This window comes from Lampris incognitus, chromosome 19, assembly GCF_029633865.1.
Source record: "Lampris incognitus isolate fLamInc1 chromosome 19, fLamInc1.hap2, whole genome shotgun sequence".
Taxonomy (NCBI): domain Eukaryota; kingdom Metazoa; phylum Chordata; class Actinopteri; order Lampriformes; family Lampridae; genus Lampris; species Lampris incognitus.
Window position 1 is genome coordinate 352,345 of NC_079229.1, and position 15,156 is coordinate 367,500.

Sequence of the window (15,156 nt, forward strand, 5' to 3'; positions counted from 1 at the left end):
TATGTGTTTGTACAAACTTGGTTCCACAGCTTGAGTCTTTCAATGCCCATTTCATAGCAGCCAAACACACCGGTCCTGTTACGGGACACGTGGAGGACGTCATCTTTCAGCTGGTCGCATATCAGTTTTTTACCTGCTGCCATGTCTCGGTAGGTTTGCAAAATTCCCCCTTCAAGTGTCCAGTTGTTCTGAATTAGTGGTTCACAATATGATCCGCTGCTGGTTTTCTATTCTACCATGTGCAACAAAACCTTCACCTGTTGTTCCAGGTCTAAACCCTCCCAGGACTCCGTATTTGTAGGCAATTTCACCCGGATGACGCCACCTTAAACATTTCTAACTATTGTTTTTGACCTTAACCCCCACCCCAACCGTGGCCCTAACCATTATAGTACATTACAGTCATTTAGCCGATGCTTTTATCCAAAGCGACTAAGTACATTTACCATAGGAAATCAGGAGAACTACTAGTCATCAGAGGTCATAAGTGCATCTTTTCTCTAAACAAGCATCTAAGAGCAAAACCAGTGCTAATGTAAAAGCGCAAGAAAGTTTTTTTTTTAAATGAGTGAACATAATAAGTGCTAAGAGCAACTAACAGGGTAGCAGTTCTTGAAGAGGTTAGTTTTCAACTGATGGGCAGCGACTCCACTGTCCTGACATCAGTGGGGAGTTCATTCCACCACAGTGGGGCCAGGACAGAAAAGAGCTGTGACCGGGTCAATTGACAGCAGGGGCCTCTGAGCGACGGGGCAACCAGGCGTCCCGAGGCAGCAGAGCGAAGTGGTCAGGCGGGGGTGTAGGGCTTGACCATGGCCTGGAGATAGGAATAAGCTGTTCCTTTCACTGCCCTGTAGAGTAGCACCAGAGTCTTAAATTGGATGCGAGCAGCTACTGGGAGTCAGTGTGGGGACATGAGAAGGGGAGTTGTGTGGGAGAACTTAGGGCGGTTGAACACTAGACGATCTGCAGCTTTCTGAACAAGCTCCAGAGGTCTGATGGCCGACGCCAGGGCACCAGCAAGGAAGGAGTTGCCGTAGTCCAGCCCGGAGATGACCAGAACCTGGATGAGCACCTGTGCCGTCTCGTCGGTGAGGAATGGGCGAATCCTCCTGGTGTTATAGAGGAGAAATCTGCAGGAGCAAGCAACCGATGCAATTTGCAGCAAACAACAGTTGGTCATCCAGGATCACACCCAGATTCCTCACAGTCCGAGCTGGCGTCACCACGGTGTTGTCAATGATGATGGCCAGGTCTCGGTGTGGGCAACCTTTCCCAGAGAGGAACATCAGCTCTGTCTTGTCCAGATTGAGCTTCAGGTGGTGTGTCGCCAAGATGTCAGTCAAGCATGCAGCAATGTGTGTCTCTACTTGTGTGTCAGAGGGAGGGGAGGACAAGATCAGCTGGGTGTCATCGGCATAACATGGTAAGAGAAGTCATGTGAGCCAATAACAGAACCCAGGGATGTCGTGTACAGGGAGAAAAGGAGAGGACCCATAACCGAACCCTGTGGAATGCCTGTAGTCAGTCAGTCTGTGATGCTCTGACACAGATCCCCTCCATATCACCTGGTAGGAGCGACCCATCAGGTAGGATGAAAACATTGAGAGTGCGGAGCCTGTGACACCCAGCCCCTCGAGGGTAGAGAGGAGGATCTGGTGGTTCACTGTGTCGATCACAGCTAACAGGTCCAGGAGTATCAGGACAGAGGAAAAAGAGTTTGCTCTCGCAGAGTGCAGCGATTCTGTCACTGCAAGGAGGGCCGTCTCTGTCAAATGACCCCCCTTAACCCAGACTGGTTGGGTTCCAGGAGATTGTTCTGGGGGAGGTTCAAAGAAAGTTGGTTAAAGACAGCACGTTCGAGAGTTTTGGATAGAAAGGGTAGAAGAGAAACCGGTTTGTAGGTTTTGACATGAGAGGGGTTAAATGATGGTTTCTTGAGAAGGGGAGTGGCTCTAGCAGTCTTGAAGGCAGATGGAAAGCATCCTGCATGGAGGAAGGTGTTGATGAGGTGGATTAGAAAGGGACGGAGGTCAGGTGCTATAGACTGAAAAAGAGGGGAGGGGACCGGGTCATGAGAGCATGTGGTGGGGCAACTGGATATGATGAGGTTGAGGACCTTAAAGCTCGGACATATACTGACCAGCCAAAACATTAAAACCACTGACAGGTAAGTGAATAAAATTGATTATCTCATTACAATGGCAACCGTCAATGTTATATTAGGCAGCAAGTGAACAGTCAGTTCTTGGAGTTGATGTGTTGGAAGCAGGAAAAAAGGGCAAGCATAAGGATCTGACTGACTTTGACAAGAGCCAAATTGTGATGGCTAGATGATTGAGTCAGCACATCTCAAAAAGGTCTTGTGGTGTATTCCTGATATGCAATGGTCAGTACCTATTGAAAGTGGTCCAAGGAAGGACAACTGGTAAATTGGCAACAGGGCATGGTTGCTCAAGGCTTAGTGATGCACATGGGGAGTGAAGACTAGCCCGTCTAGTCCAATCCCACAGAAGAGCTAATGTAGCTCAAATTGCTGAAAATGTTAATGCTGGCTGAGATAGACAGGTGTCAAAACACACAGTGCATCACAGCTTGCTGCGAATGGGACTGTGTAGCTGCAGACTGGTCAGAGTGGCCATTATGACCCATGTCCACCATTGAAAGTGCCTACAATGGGCACGTGACTGTCAGAATTGGACCATGGAGCAGTGTAAGAGGATGGTCTGGTCTGATGAATCACGTTCTCTTTTACATCATGTGGATGGCTGGGTCCATGTGTGTCGTTTAGCTCAGGAAGAGATGGCACCAGTATGCATTATGGTAAGAAGACAAGCAAGCAGAGGCAGTGTGATGCCTCAGATATCAATCCGATCAAGTATCTGTGGGATGTGCTGGAAAAAAAACAAGTCCAATCAATGGTGGCCCACCTCACAATTTACAGGACTTAAAGGATCTGCTGCCAACATCTTGGTGCCAGATACCAGAGAACACCTTCAGAGGTCTTGTGGAGTCCATACCGCGATGTGTCAGAGCCGTTTTGGCAGCATGAAGGGGACCTACAAAATATTAGGCATTTGGTTTTAATGTATGATGGCCTGGCGGCCTGTCCAGAGTGTCTCCCCGCCTGCTGCCCGATGACTGCCGGGATAGACTCCAGCATCCCCGTGACCCTGAGAGCAGGATAAGCGGTTTGGGTAGTGGATGGATGGTTTTAATGTTTTGGTTAATAAGTGTACTTTACACCTACCCATCACGCTGATTCCCACGCAGTGACATTAATACTAAAATTGACCTGTCCAAGGTCAAATCAAATCAATTTTATTTGTATAGCCCAATATCACAAATTTTCCTCAGTGGGCTTAACAGCAACACAACATCCTGTCCTTAGACCCTCTCGTCGGATAAGGAACAACTCCCTTAAAAAAACATTTAACAGGGAGAAAAACTAGGAAGAAACCTCAGGGAGAGCAACAGAGGAGGATTTCTCTCCCAAGACGGACAGCGTGCAATGGATGTTGTGTTCACGCAATTTACATAATACAACATTGAAAGAGGATAACAGAATTATAATGAACATAAAATTTATGAAGACCATGATGCACAGGATGCCAAGCAGTGTCCACATGCCAACGGAGCAGTCCAGGACCCAAGCCACGCGACCAGCATCATCATGTAATAAAAAAAAACTTATGTGAGGAGATGAAGGGCAGGCAGGAGTGCACCTTTGTTCTGCCCCTCCCCAATAGTTGCCCAACAATGGCTTTCCCCAACAACAACAATAATAATCATTATGTTTATATAGTGCTTTTCTAGACACTCAAAGCGTTTCACATTGAAGGGGGGGGGGGGGGGGAGACTCACCTCAACCAGGCCACTCCCTCGCCCGGCCGCCTCCTCCTCGTGGTCGGCCCCCCTGACGTTCGGTCGGAAGGCAAGGGTTTTCTGCTGGGGAGGTCACGTGAACAGTACTACCTCGGCCCGTTCAGCTTCGCTGAGAACTCCATCGAGGAGGGGCATGGCGAGGCTAACGAGTTGGCACAGACGTTCTGGCGTGAGCCCCCGCAAGAAAGCGTTTAGGGCCAGCTCCTCTTTGACAGGTGCGTCCAACTGCGGGTAACCATGCTGGGCATGTAGTTAAATGTATGTGGCAAAGACACCCAGGCTCTCTCTCTCTTGGTGGCAGCGGCTGGCTATCTGCTCCCTGCTCTTGTTAGTGAAGCGTCGTCGCCGTATTGCCTCTCCAGCGCCACGGTCAGTGCTTGGAGGTCCCGCTGAGGCTAGATCAAAGAGCACCTGTAACGTCGTGTGTTTGGACCCAATCGCAGAGAAGAGGCAGAGGCAGCTGGTAGTACTAAATCACACAATAAACAAACAAAAAAACCCACTGCCGAACAGGGCAGTCAAAAATGCAAACGAGAATAAACATAATACTAAACACAGGAAACACTCTCACACAGTGGAGGCAGACGAGGGTTCAGGAGACACGGGTTTCCGCAGACCGGCGCTAGGCTTCTCCAAGACTCGACGATGTATGTCTGCAAAGAACCCAGTCAAATAGTCCCCAGCACAGGTGCACCCAATCTCAGGCCAACCAGTGCGCAGGTGCCACTCATACTGGCTGATTGCAGGCCGACAGAAAAATGTCACACCTGTTGGCTGCTGATCCAATGATCGTGTCAGCACCTGCAAGGCATTTCCCTATAATGCCAGAGCCAGGTAGATGACAGTGTCCTCGTTACTCCACCCGTTATGCCATGCCGCCAATTGCATTTGAGAGAGGTATGGCTCTAGCAGTATCGTCTCATTGTACTTGGGCAGCTTGGCTGGTGTTCTAGGCGCTGTATCTCTGCAGCTCACTAGGAGGCGATCGGCAGCAGCAGACAGCGTGCATTCTCTGGCGCTCCAAAAGGTGATCCACGGTGGCAGGAAGCTGCTCTGGAGCCATCAGGTTGGGCTAGAAAACCTCCATCTCTGGTGGGCTCCGTCTTTTGCCACGCCAGCTTTTCCAAGCGCCAAAGGGTCTGCTCGATGTCCTGCTCCAGTCTTCTTTCGCTCAATACTACTTCTGACACCAATGTGAAGAGCCGGCATGGAAACTCTCCCATTTTCATCTCTCGTGTCCCATACACCGCACAACCCCAAGAGCACTATATAATTTTAACAACCCATCTGAACCGAACGAAACTGACGGGAAAGGAGAGGGAAGAGGCAAGGATGCATTTGCAAATGGCAGCTCTTCCTGTGTCCCATACACCGCACGACCGCAGAAGTGCACCTTTATCCTGCTCCTCCTAAAGAGTTGCCCAACCATGGCTTCCTGCAACAATCTCATTCCTGGACTCACAAATGTTAGTCATGGTCCTACAGTCAGTCGACAAAATGGTCATCTACCCAGTCCGAGTAGAACATCCGAACAACAACATATCCAAACATGAACCAAACATTTGAACACTTAAATAACAATTTCAATCCGAACATTAACAGTCCCGTGAGCCCCCGTGCCTCCCCAGCGCAGTGCTGTTGACAGTCAGAGCGACCGCCTGTACGACTGTTACAATATACACTATATACTAAGACAAACATGTGACTAATTGATGCTAGATGTGAACTGTACATGACTGATCCGACTTACATACAAATTCGGTTTTATGAACAGACTCAAAAACAGAACTCGTTCGTAATCCGGGGAGTGCCTGTAGAGCCAAATGAATAATACCAAAAGTTACTTCTGGGCAGCACGTAGCCTTGCAGAGATACTATAAACAAAGAAACATTAGCCTTGATCTTTTCTGGCCAAGGATAATGTTTCATGTCATCTTCAGAATATGTCAGCAACCAAACTATCTGTCCTTTTCCAAATCTCTTTAACGTTACCACAGAAATAGGAAGGAAGCGAACCTGGCTGATGCTCGTGATCTGACATTGGGCTAACTCCTCTTTATGTAGCTATATGATAGCTACCTAGTTAGCTAGCGTTTTGCTAACACTTTCAAGCTTAAAATGTGACTATGTAATGTGTCCGTCAAGATTGTGACACCAATGTAATGTGACTTTACATAGTAATGTTAGCTTTGAACGAACATAGTTGTCCTTAGTGATGGTGTTGATGTTCAGCTGATGGTGAGGTTTACCGCACAGCCTAATCCCCTCTTTAATGATAATGGATTTCATTTACAGTGCTGCTTGAAAGTTTGTGAACCCTCCAGACATGGTCACTGTTTTTGTAAAAAACATTAAAATAAGCTTATTACACATACATCCAAATCCCAATTTGTAAAGCACACCTTCCAAATAATGGACACACATACACAAAAAGAGATATATTTTCATTATTTAATTCAACAAAGGTGGTTTATTTCACAAAAACTGAAAACTTAACATGTGCAAAAGTATGTGAACCCTTGTATTAGTAGCTTGTGGCTCCTCCTTTTGCAGCCATCACTTCAACCAAACGTCTTCTGTAACCACTAACCAGTCTCTTGCATCTGCTTATGGGGATTTTTGCCCACTCCTCCTTGCAGAACTCAGCCAGTTGAGAGAGGTTGGAGGGACATCTGGTATATACCAACTTCTTCAGGTCTCACCACAACATTTCAATTGGATTAAGATCCGGACTTTGACTGGGCCAATCCAGAGTACGAATCCTCTTTCTCTGAAGCCATTCCTTTGTAGTTTTGCTGGAATGCTTTGGGTCATTGTCTTGTTGCATAATCCATTTTCGCCCCAGCTTCAACTCCCTGACTGATGGCAGGAGATTCTGGTCAAGAATTTGTTGATATGCCGGAGAATTCATGGTTCCTTGGATAATATAGAGTTGTCCAGGTCCAGAAGCAGAAAAGCAGCCCCAGACCTTCACATTTCCACCACCATGCTTCACTGTTGGGAGGAGGTTCTTTTCTTCATATGCGGTGTTGGCTTTTCTCCAAACATGTTGGTTTTGATTGTGACCAAATAATTCTATTTTGGACTCGTCTGTTCAGAGAATGTACTTCCAGAAGGTCTCTGGTTTGTCCAAGTGCTCTCTGGCAAAGTTGAAATGGGCAGCTTTGTTCTTTTTTGAGAGCAGAGGCTTCCTTCTAGCAACCCTCCCATGAATGTCATGGCTATTCAATTTCCGTCTGATTGTAGACGCATGCACATTTGTCCCAGATGCTACCAGAGAGGTCTGCAACTCTCTAGAGGTGATGTGTGGGTTGGCCTTTACCTGATTTATTATTTTTCTGGTGCTTCTGGGTGATAGTTTTGATGGGCGTCCACTTCTAGGCAGAGTTGCTGTCATGTTGAAGGCCCTCCATTTGTAAATTATTTGTCTTACAGTGGATGGATGGAGCTGGAATCTTTTGGAGATGGTCTTGTAGCCCTCCCCAGACTGATGGGCTGTCACTACCCTCTTCTTCATGTCCTCGGATATCACCTTTGCTCTCGGCATTGTTGATTTGTATGGGACCACAGTGGTTTGGTTGGTTTCCTCTCTCTTTTAATTAGTGCAGGCCAAACCCTTTCCCAAGGATGTCTCATTTCATTGGTCTGCTTAAATGATTAATTAAGCACCCAAATGTGTTTCACCCGAGTCTGTTACCTGCTTGACTTAACCAATGCAGCTGGGGGTTCACTTACTTTTGCACATACACTAATTCCATGTTTCATGTAGTTTTTGGGCTACTTAAACAAGTCCCACTAAACAAGTACATGCAACTGATAAACATATATCTGACATTTCATACATAAAAACTGGTGATGATGGAATAAGAAAATCATGGTAAAACAACAGAAAAATCTAAACTGCTCAAGGGGTTCACATACTTTCAAGCAGCACTGTATATAGCTCTTTATCGAGACACCCAAAGCGTTGAAGGGGGGAAATTCACCTCAACCACCACCAATGTGTAGCACCCACCTGGGTGATGCAGGGCAGCCATTTTGCGCCAGAACGCTCACCACACATCAGCTTGAGGTGGAGAGGGAGGAATCATTGAGCCAATTACACGGGGGATGAGTAGGTAGCCAGATGGAGAGAGCCAGGTTGTGAATTTTGCCAGGACAACATTACATAAGACAAAAATTTGTTTTCGGTTTGGGGAATGGAATAAACAAAATGCCTTCCACATGGTCAGGTTATTGAGTGTCGCTTTTACAGGCCCCCCAGACACATAATTTAACCACCTTCAAAACTTGGTTTTCTTTTCAACATAGACGAGCCTAGCACATAAATAGGAAAGGGGAAAGTTGACTGAGGTTCTGCCGAGTACCAAGTTGCTCAACTGTTATTGGACCACAGAGCGACAAGGGGGGTGGGGTGCTTAGGAAGGTTCAATTGAGGGTCTGCGTCGGTCAGGCGTTCCAAGCATGCGCATTTCTTGATCCACACTCCATTCCAGTTGGAGGCGATAATGCACCATAGCATCGCTAACCCCCATAACAACCAAGAGATATCGGTCTCGCAGATATTTCCAAGTTGGCGGCAGGCATTTTCATCTCCCCCATGCATTTGCGCGATTTCTCGACAGGCTTTCAATGCCAAGGTAGTCTGATAAAGTGTTTTCTCAAGGTGCACAAATAAGGGCCTATTGTTTGTTGTTGGCTGTATGGGAGACTCACTGATATGTGTAGCAAGTGTGTACACACTAATTGGAGAAGTGGCCTTGGAGGATGCTGGAAGACAAGAGCTGGAAGACATGAGATAAGGCGGGTAAGAACAGACAACTGCCCTATAAGAGAGACTGTACTGTATTGATCAGAGTGCATTGAAGCACCTGGGCTTGGGTGCGTCTGTTCATGAACATATATTAAAATCGTGCGACAATACTGTCAGAGATTTTTGTCTCATTCCTCATTTCTGTCAGTGTGGAATTAAATAACTGCCACAACATCCGCATAGGGGTCTACGTGGACATGGGTGGATGACGAAATTTATGTCACGTGGACCAAAGCAGACCCTCGCGGACACGCAGACCTGGAAAGTATGAATTGGCCTTTGACCCTTAACCCTAACCTCAATCCTGATCTTAACCTAACCTTAATGCGTGAATGAATGCCTTTATTTGTCGTTGCACAGCTGTACAATGAAATTAAGGGCAACTCCCCAGCGGTACAAAATAGAAAAAATAAAATCTATACAAATAGTCAAAATACAAATAGACACACATTTGCAGCATAATCAACATATAGATAATGTATGTGTAAGTGTAAAAACAAGTGTAATATCTATTACACTAGATAAATACTCTGTGTATTGCACTAACCCGAGTCAGCATGTTTTACTGCACATGCCAAATGTACAGGTGTTACTGCACACCCCTAGCTTAACCTAATGTTAACCCTGAAGTGAAATAGCACATCCCAAATCTTCCCCGATTGGAGGCTGACATAGTTGGAACAACAGGTGACTGCAACTACCTGGTAGAGTAGGGAAAAAAACAGCAGTACTGGTGGTACCTGAGGACCTGATTGGGAACAATGGTTCTCAACAATGGAAATGGGCCAATTCTCTGCCAGCTTTTGACATTTTGACATTAGTTCTGAATTCTGTATCAAGAGAGAAATTCCCTCAAACCCTCTCAATGATGCCCTTCTGCTCATTCTTCCTCTCTCGCTCACTCTGTATCACGCATCTCTCTCAATAAATCCTTCTAACCATCTTAATTTCTTTCTCCACATCACTTGTTCTCCTCTCACCATGTCTCTCCTCTCCTCTCATTCTCATTCTCTGTTGAATTACCACCTGCTGTGGTATCTCTTCTCTTTCCCTATCATACTTTTCTGTCTCCTTGTTTCTTGTTCTCTCTCTTTGTGACTTCTTCTTCCCATTCAGTGCCCATTATAGGTGTAACATCTCTCTTTCTGCAGGCCATGTCAATCTCTGAGTCCTGGTACGTTATTAAAGACCATGGCACCAACTACTGCAACCTATACAACCTTGTCGAAGGTAAAGTCCAACCATAGTATAGAAATACTCACATTCACATATCCCAACCAGCCTTTTTGGTTTTCAAGGACAGATGTTCATTTACTCAGTGGCCAGCCGAAGACACTAGACAAACCCATTAAAGTGGGCTTTAGGTGGTGGGATGAGTGGCTTTGAATTCAGGTTTTTTTTACGACTTAGTTTGAATGTCATGCACATGCATGGTGAAAGACAGTAGAATTTGTGCACATGTACAGTTGAAGGAAAGATAAACTGTGCTCTCAGGTGAAGAATAACTTCCATATGGTGTCATCAGAGGCCAAGGAGACTACAAGTCCACCGACTTTAAATGAGGAAAACCAAAGCATACTTGCATGGATCTCTGTCTGAAGGTTTAACATTGAGAAAGAGTCTTATCCCTGCTTCTGTTTTCCTCTGTGAACAGGAAGTGGGCTCACCCAGGTCAGAGGTTACAAAGAGGTTACCAGTGACTTCATGTGTACCCAGCGCTCCTCCGCCAACTGCACCGTCTACTAACCTAGCTATACACCAGAGGACTGCTGTGTCCACATGGGATCTTTTTAAGAATATTGTTTCTTCTCAGCAGTTTCTTTTATATTATATGTTATATTGTTTCTTTTAAATGGGGAATAAGCCGAAAGAAAAAGAGTTTCTTTTAAGCATGTCTGCTGAATTAGATCATATCCAGTGATGAATGTGAGAGTGGGTGGAGGTGATGGGGTGCTTCCAAAGGCCTCTATCAGCCTTTGACCTGCAACCTTAGGCCTACATGAAAGATTTTCTTAACACTGAGTATACTCAAAAACAAACTGAAAGCTGAGAAAAAGAAAAAAAAGACAAAGTCTCCAGAATTATGGTTTAGTTTTGTGATTAGACTCCCCTTTTATCATATTGTAAAATGGCATGTTTTTTGTATAAATTCTATAGTCGTTCTACTTTTGACTTTGTTAAGAGTTCATTTCATTACAATATTCAGTCACCACTATGTCCACAAGTCATTGCACACCATCCACTGTGTAAACCTCAAGCTGTATCATCCATGTCTACAGTCATGTCTAGATCCATGTGTAAAGCTCAGGTCCAGACCAGCTATGCTGCAGTTCAGACTTGGCTCTAGGTCAGGCCGTGCTGCAGGTCAGACTGGGCTGCAGGTCAGACTTCGCTGCAGGTCAGACCGTGCTGCAGGTCAGACTGTGCTGCAGGTCAGACTTGACTACAGGTCAGACTGGGCTGCAGGTCAAACTTTGCTGCAGGTCAGAGCATGCTGCAAGTCAGACCATGCTGCAGGTCAGACTTCACTGCAGGTCAGACCGTGCTGCAGGCCAGACTGTGCTGCAGGTCAGACTTGGCAGCAGGTCAGACTGTGCTGCAGGTCAGACCGTGCTGCAGGCCAGGCTGTGCTGCAGGTCACACATGGCAGCAGGTCAGACTTCACCGCAGGTCAGACTGTGCTGCAGGTCAGACCGTGCTGCAGGCCAGACTGTGCTGCAGGTCAGACTTGGCAGCAGGTCAGGCTTGGCTGCAGGTCAGACTGTGTTGCAGGTCAAATTTGGCTGCAGGTCAGACCGTGCTGCTGGTCAGACTTGGCAGCAGGTCAGGCTTGGCTGCAGATCAGACTGTGCTGCAGGTCAGACTTGACTACAGGTCAGACTGGGCTGCAGGTCAAACTTTGCTGCAGGTCAGAGCATGATGCAAGTCAGACCGTGCTGCAGGTCAGACTTCACTGCAGGTCAGACCGTGCTGCAGGCCAAACTGTGCTGCAGGTCAGACTTGGCAGCAGGTCAGACTGTGCTGCAAGTCAGACTTCACCGCGGGTCAGACCGTGCTGCAGGTCACACATGGCAGCAGGTCAGACTTCACCGCAGGTCAGACTGTGCTGCAGGTCAGGCCGTGCTGCAGGCCAGACTGTGCTGCAGGTCAGACTTGACTACAGGTCAGACTGGGCTGCAGGCCAGGCTGTGCTGCAGGTCAGACCGGGCTGCAGGTCAGACTTGGCAGCAAGTCAGGCTTGGCTGCAGGTCAGACTAGGTAGCAGGTCAGACCGTGTTGCAGGTCAGACTTTACCACAGGTCAGACTTTGCCACAGGTCAGACCGTGCTGCAGGTCAGACTTGGCAGCAGGTCAGACTGGGCTGCAGGCCAGACTGTGCTGCAGGGCAGACTGTGCTGCAGGTCAGACTTGGCAGCAGGTCAGACTGGGCTGCAGGTCAGACTTGGCAGCAGGTCAGACTGTGCTGCAGGTCAGACCGTGCTGCAGGCCAGGCTGTGCTGCAGGTCACACATGGCAGCAGGTCAGACTTCACCGCAGGTCAGACTGTGCTGCAGGTCAGACCGTGCTGCAGGCCAGACTGTGCTGCAGGTCAGACTTGGCAGCAGGTCAGGCTTGGCTGCAGGTCAGACTGTGTTGCAGGTCAAATTTGGCTGCAGGTCAGACCGTGCTGCTGGTCAGACTTGGCAGCAGGTCAGGCTTGGCTGCAGATCAGACTGTGCTGCAGGTCAGACTTGACTACAGGTCAGACTGGGCTGCAGGTCAAACTTTGCTGCAGGTCAGAGCATGATGCAAGTCAGACCGTGCTGCAGGTCAGACTTCACTGCAGGTCAGACCGTGCTGCAGGCCAAACTGTGCTGCAGGTCAGACTTGGCAGCAGGTCAGACTGTGCTGCAAGTCAGACTTCACCGCGGGTCAGACCGTGCTGCAGGTCACACATGGCAGCAGGTCAGACTTCACCGCAGGTCAGACTGTGCTGCAGGTCAGGCCGTGCTGCAGGCCAGACTGTGCTGCAGGTCAGACTTGACTACAGGTCAGACTGGGCTGCAGGCCAGGCTGTGCTGCAGGTCAGACCGGGCTGCAGGTCAGACTTGGCAGCAAGTCAGGCTTGGCTGCAGGTCAGACTAGGTAGCAGGTCAGACCGTGTTGCAGGTCAGACTTTACCACAGGTCAGACTTTGCCACAGGTCAGACCGTGCTGCAGGTCAGACTTGGCAGCAGGTCAGACTGGGCTGCAGGCCAGACTGTGCTGCAGGGCAGACTGTGCTGCAGGTCAGACTTGGCAGCAGGTCAGACTGGGCTGCAGGTCAGACTTGGCAGCAGGTCAGACTGGGCTGCAGGCCAGACTGTGCTGCAGGCCAGACTGTGTTGCAGGTCAAACTTGGCTGCAGGTCAGACTGGGCTGCAGTCCAGACTGTGTTGCAGGTCAGACTGGGCTGATCAGCTATGTGTGTGTGGAGTAGGACATGGGTAATTTACATGCCTATCACTCTATCACAATAATACCAGTAGATCAGTGAAGGAGTGATTAATTGCCCCGGTCTTCATACCCCAGAGAGGGTAAAAAAGGATGGATGGTGGTTTTACAAAGGGGATACAGGAACTATGTCTATCAATTTGTACATCCCATATGGTACCTTTTGTATTTAGATTGTTCACCTGCATACTTTATTTCATACATGCTTCCTCCGTCTGCAGTTCCTGTACTGCGGAGGCTTCGCTCTGTCTCATTGCCTCTTCTTTAGCCCGCTGCTGTCCTGGAGCAGCAGCAGCTTTCTGGACTCGTTTCTCTTTACTGTCGCGTGGCTTTCTTTCTTTCTTTCTTTCTTTCTTTCTTTCTTTCTTTCTTTCTTTCTTTCTTTCTTTCTTTCCCGGGAAACAATCAAATAAAGACTGAAGCTTAACTTGTGACTCTCAAGGTAAAAAGTCCCATTATGTCTCATGTTGGCTTTGTTGTTTTGGGTCTCGGAACAAAAAAAAAAAAAGAGAACCCACCCCTTCCTACACACACACACACACACACACACACACACACACACACACACACACACACACACACACACACGCAGAACAACAAAGTGCCACTTGGCTGCTCGGCGCAGCTCGGAGGTGAGTCACAGTTTGACGAGGTGCATCGTTCTTTCTGACACCTAAACCAGTTTTCTCCGTTAAAAGAGACGCTGCGCCGGGCGGGGATGGGCTGAGCAGGGAGGAGGAGGCCAGGGGGAGAGAGAGAGAGAGAGCGAGAGAGAGAGAGAAACACAAAAAAGACACTGTTGGCTGTGTGTGTGCGTCTGTGTGTGCGTGTGTGTGTGTGTGCGCGCGCGCGTGCGCGTGGCTTGCAGCAGGGCAGCTTTTATTAAGGGAGCAATATGCCCAGCTGGGGTTTGCCATCCATCACAGGGAGCCGCTCTCCCCTCGCAGGGCGGTGCATGCTGCGTTGAGGATGAACTCGGCCCGCGTCACGTGTCTCGCAGCTGACTGACGGGGTAACTGACGGGGTGACTGACGGGGTGACTGACGGGAGAGCTGAAACACCCTGCATCAGCTCACATGCAGCTGGTCCGACAGTTTGACCTAACTGTGAAATGCCAGGATGGTGTTGGACGTAGTCCGGATGTAACACTAGAACGATCGACATTTCACTCTAACCTTTAACGACCACGGGCGGTCAAAATGACCGCCGGTTTTGAAACTCTTGAGATATTAATGCACCGCGGCAGTCAGTCCACCCGGACTTGGCAGCAGCACTTTTATGTGTAGCTAAATTAACAGCTTGTTGATTTCAGTTGGAGAATGTGCACATGACCGTACGTGTCGCCACGGTGGCGCAGTGGTCAGCACTGTCACCTCGGCATGCAGCAAGAAGGTCCCGGGTTCGAACCCCGGGGTTGTCCAAGCTCGGGGTCGTGCCCTGTGTGGAGTTTGCATGTTCTCCCCGTGCCTGCGGTGGGTTTTGTCCGGGTGCTCCGGTTTCCGCCACCATCACAAAGACACGCAGGTGAGGGTTAAACACGGGACGACCAAGCCGGTCGTTATGGCCCTTTTGGATTTTCAAAGTTTAATAACTTCGTAAAAAAAAAGATACACACCTGCCGCGCCCTGAATTCTCCCAAAGTTACACACATTTGCGCTAAAAGGACTTTAAGATCAATTTCCGCACACAAAAACGGTTATGATAAGATCTACCAAAAACGACCATGACCGGTCAGAATGACCGCTGGTAAGTTGCACGTGATGGTGCGCGTCATGTCAGTTTTTATGACGTGTGTTGGTCGCGTCATTCCTTCGTGAAGTTAATTGCTGTGTCCTAGAAACACACTAGCGCCCTCCAGTGCAGACAAATAGTCTCCACTTGATTTGTGATTACGTCAACATGTCCGCTCACAGACGCACCATGACTGCAGGATTTACAGGCCTCGGACAGCGGCCATTTTAAATTGATTGAAAAAAATAGTATTA

General features: G+C 48.2%; 1 long non-coding RNA gene across 1 annotated transcript; it reads left to right on the forward strand.

Annotated features, from left to right (window-relative positions):
• Nucleotides 1-68: 68 nt before the first annotated feature.
• Nucleotides 69-10,446, forward strand: LOC130129519 (uncharacterized). The gene is made up of 3 exons (XR_008812071.1): nucleotides 69-149; nucleotides 9,850-9,928; nucleotides 10,353-10,446. It is a non-coding gene; the product is annotated as an uncharacterized LOC130129519 (long non-coding RNA).
• The last annotated feature ends 4,710 nt before the right edge of the window (nucleotides 10,447-15,156 follow it).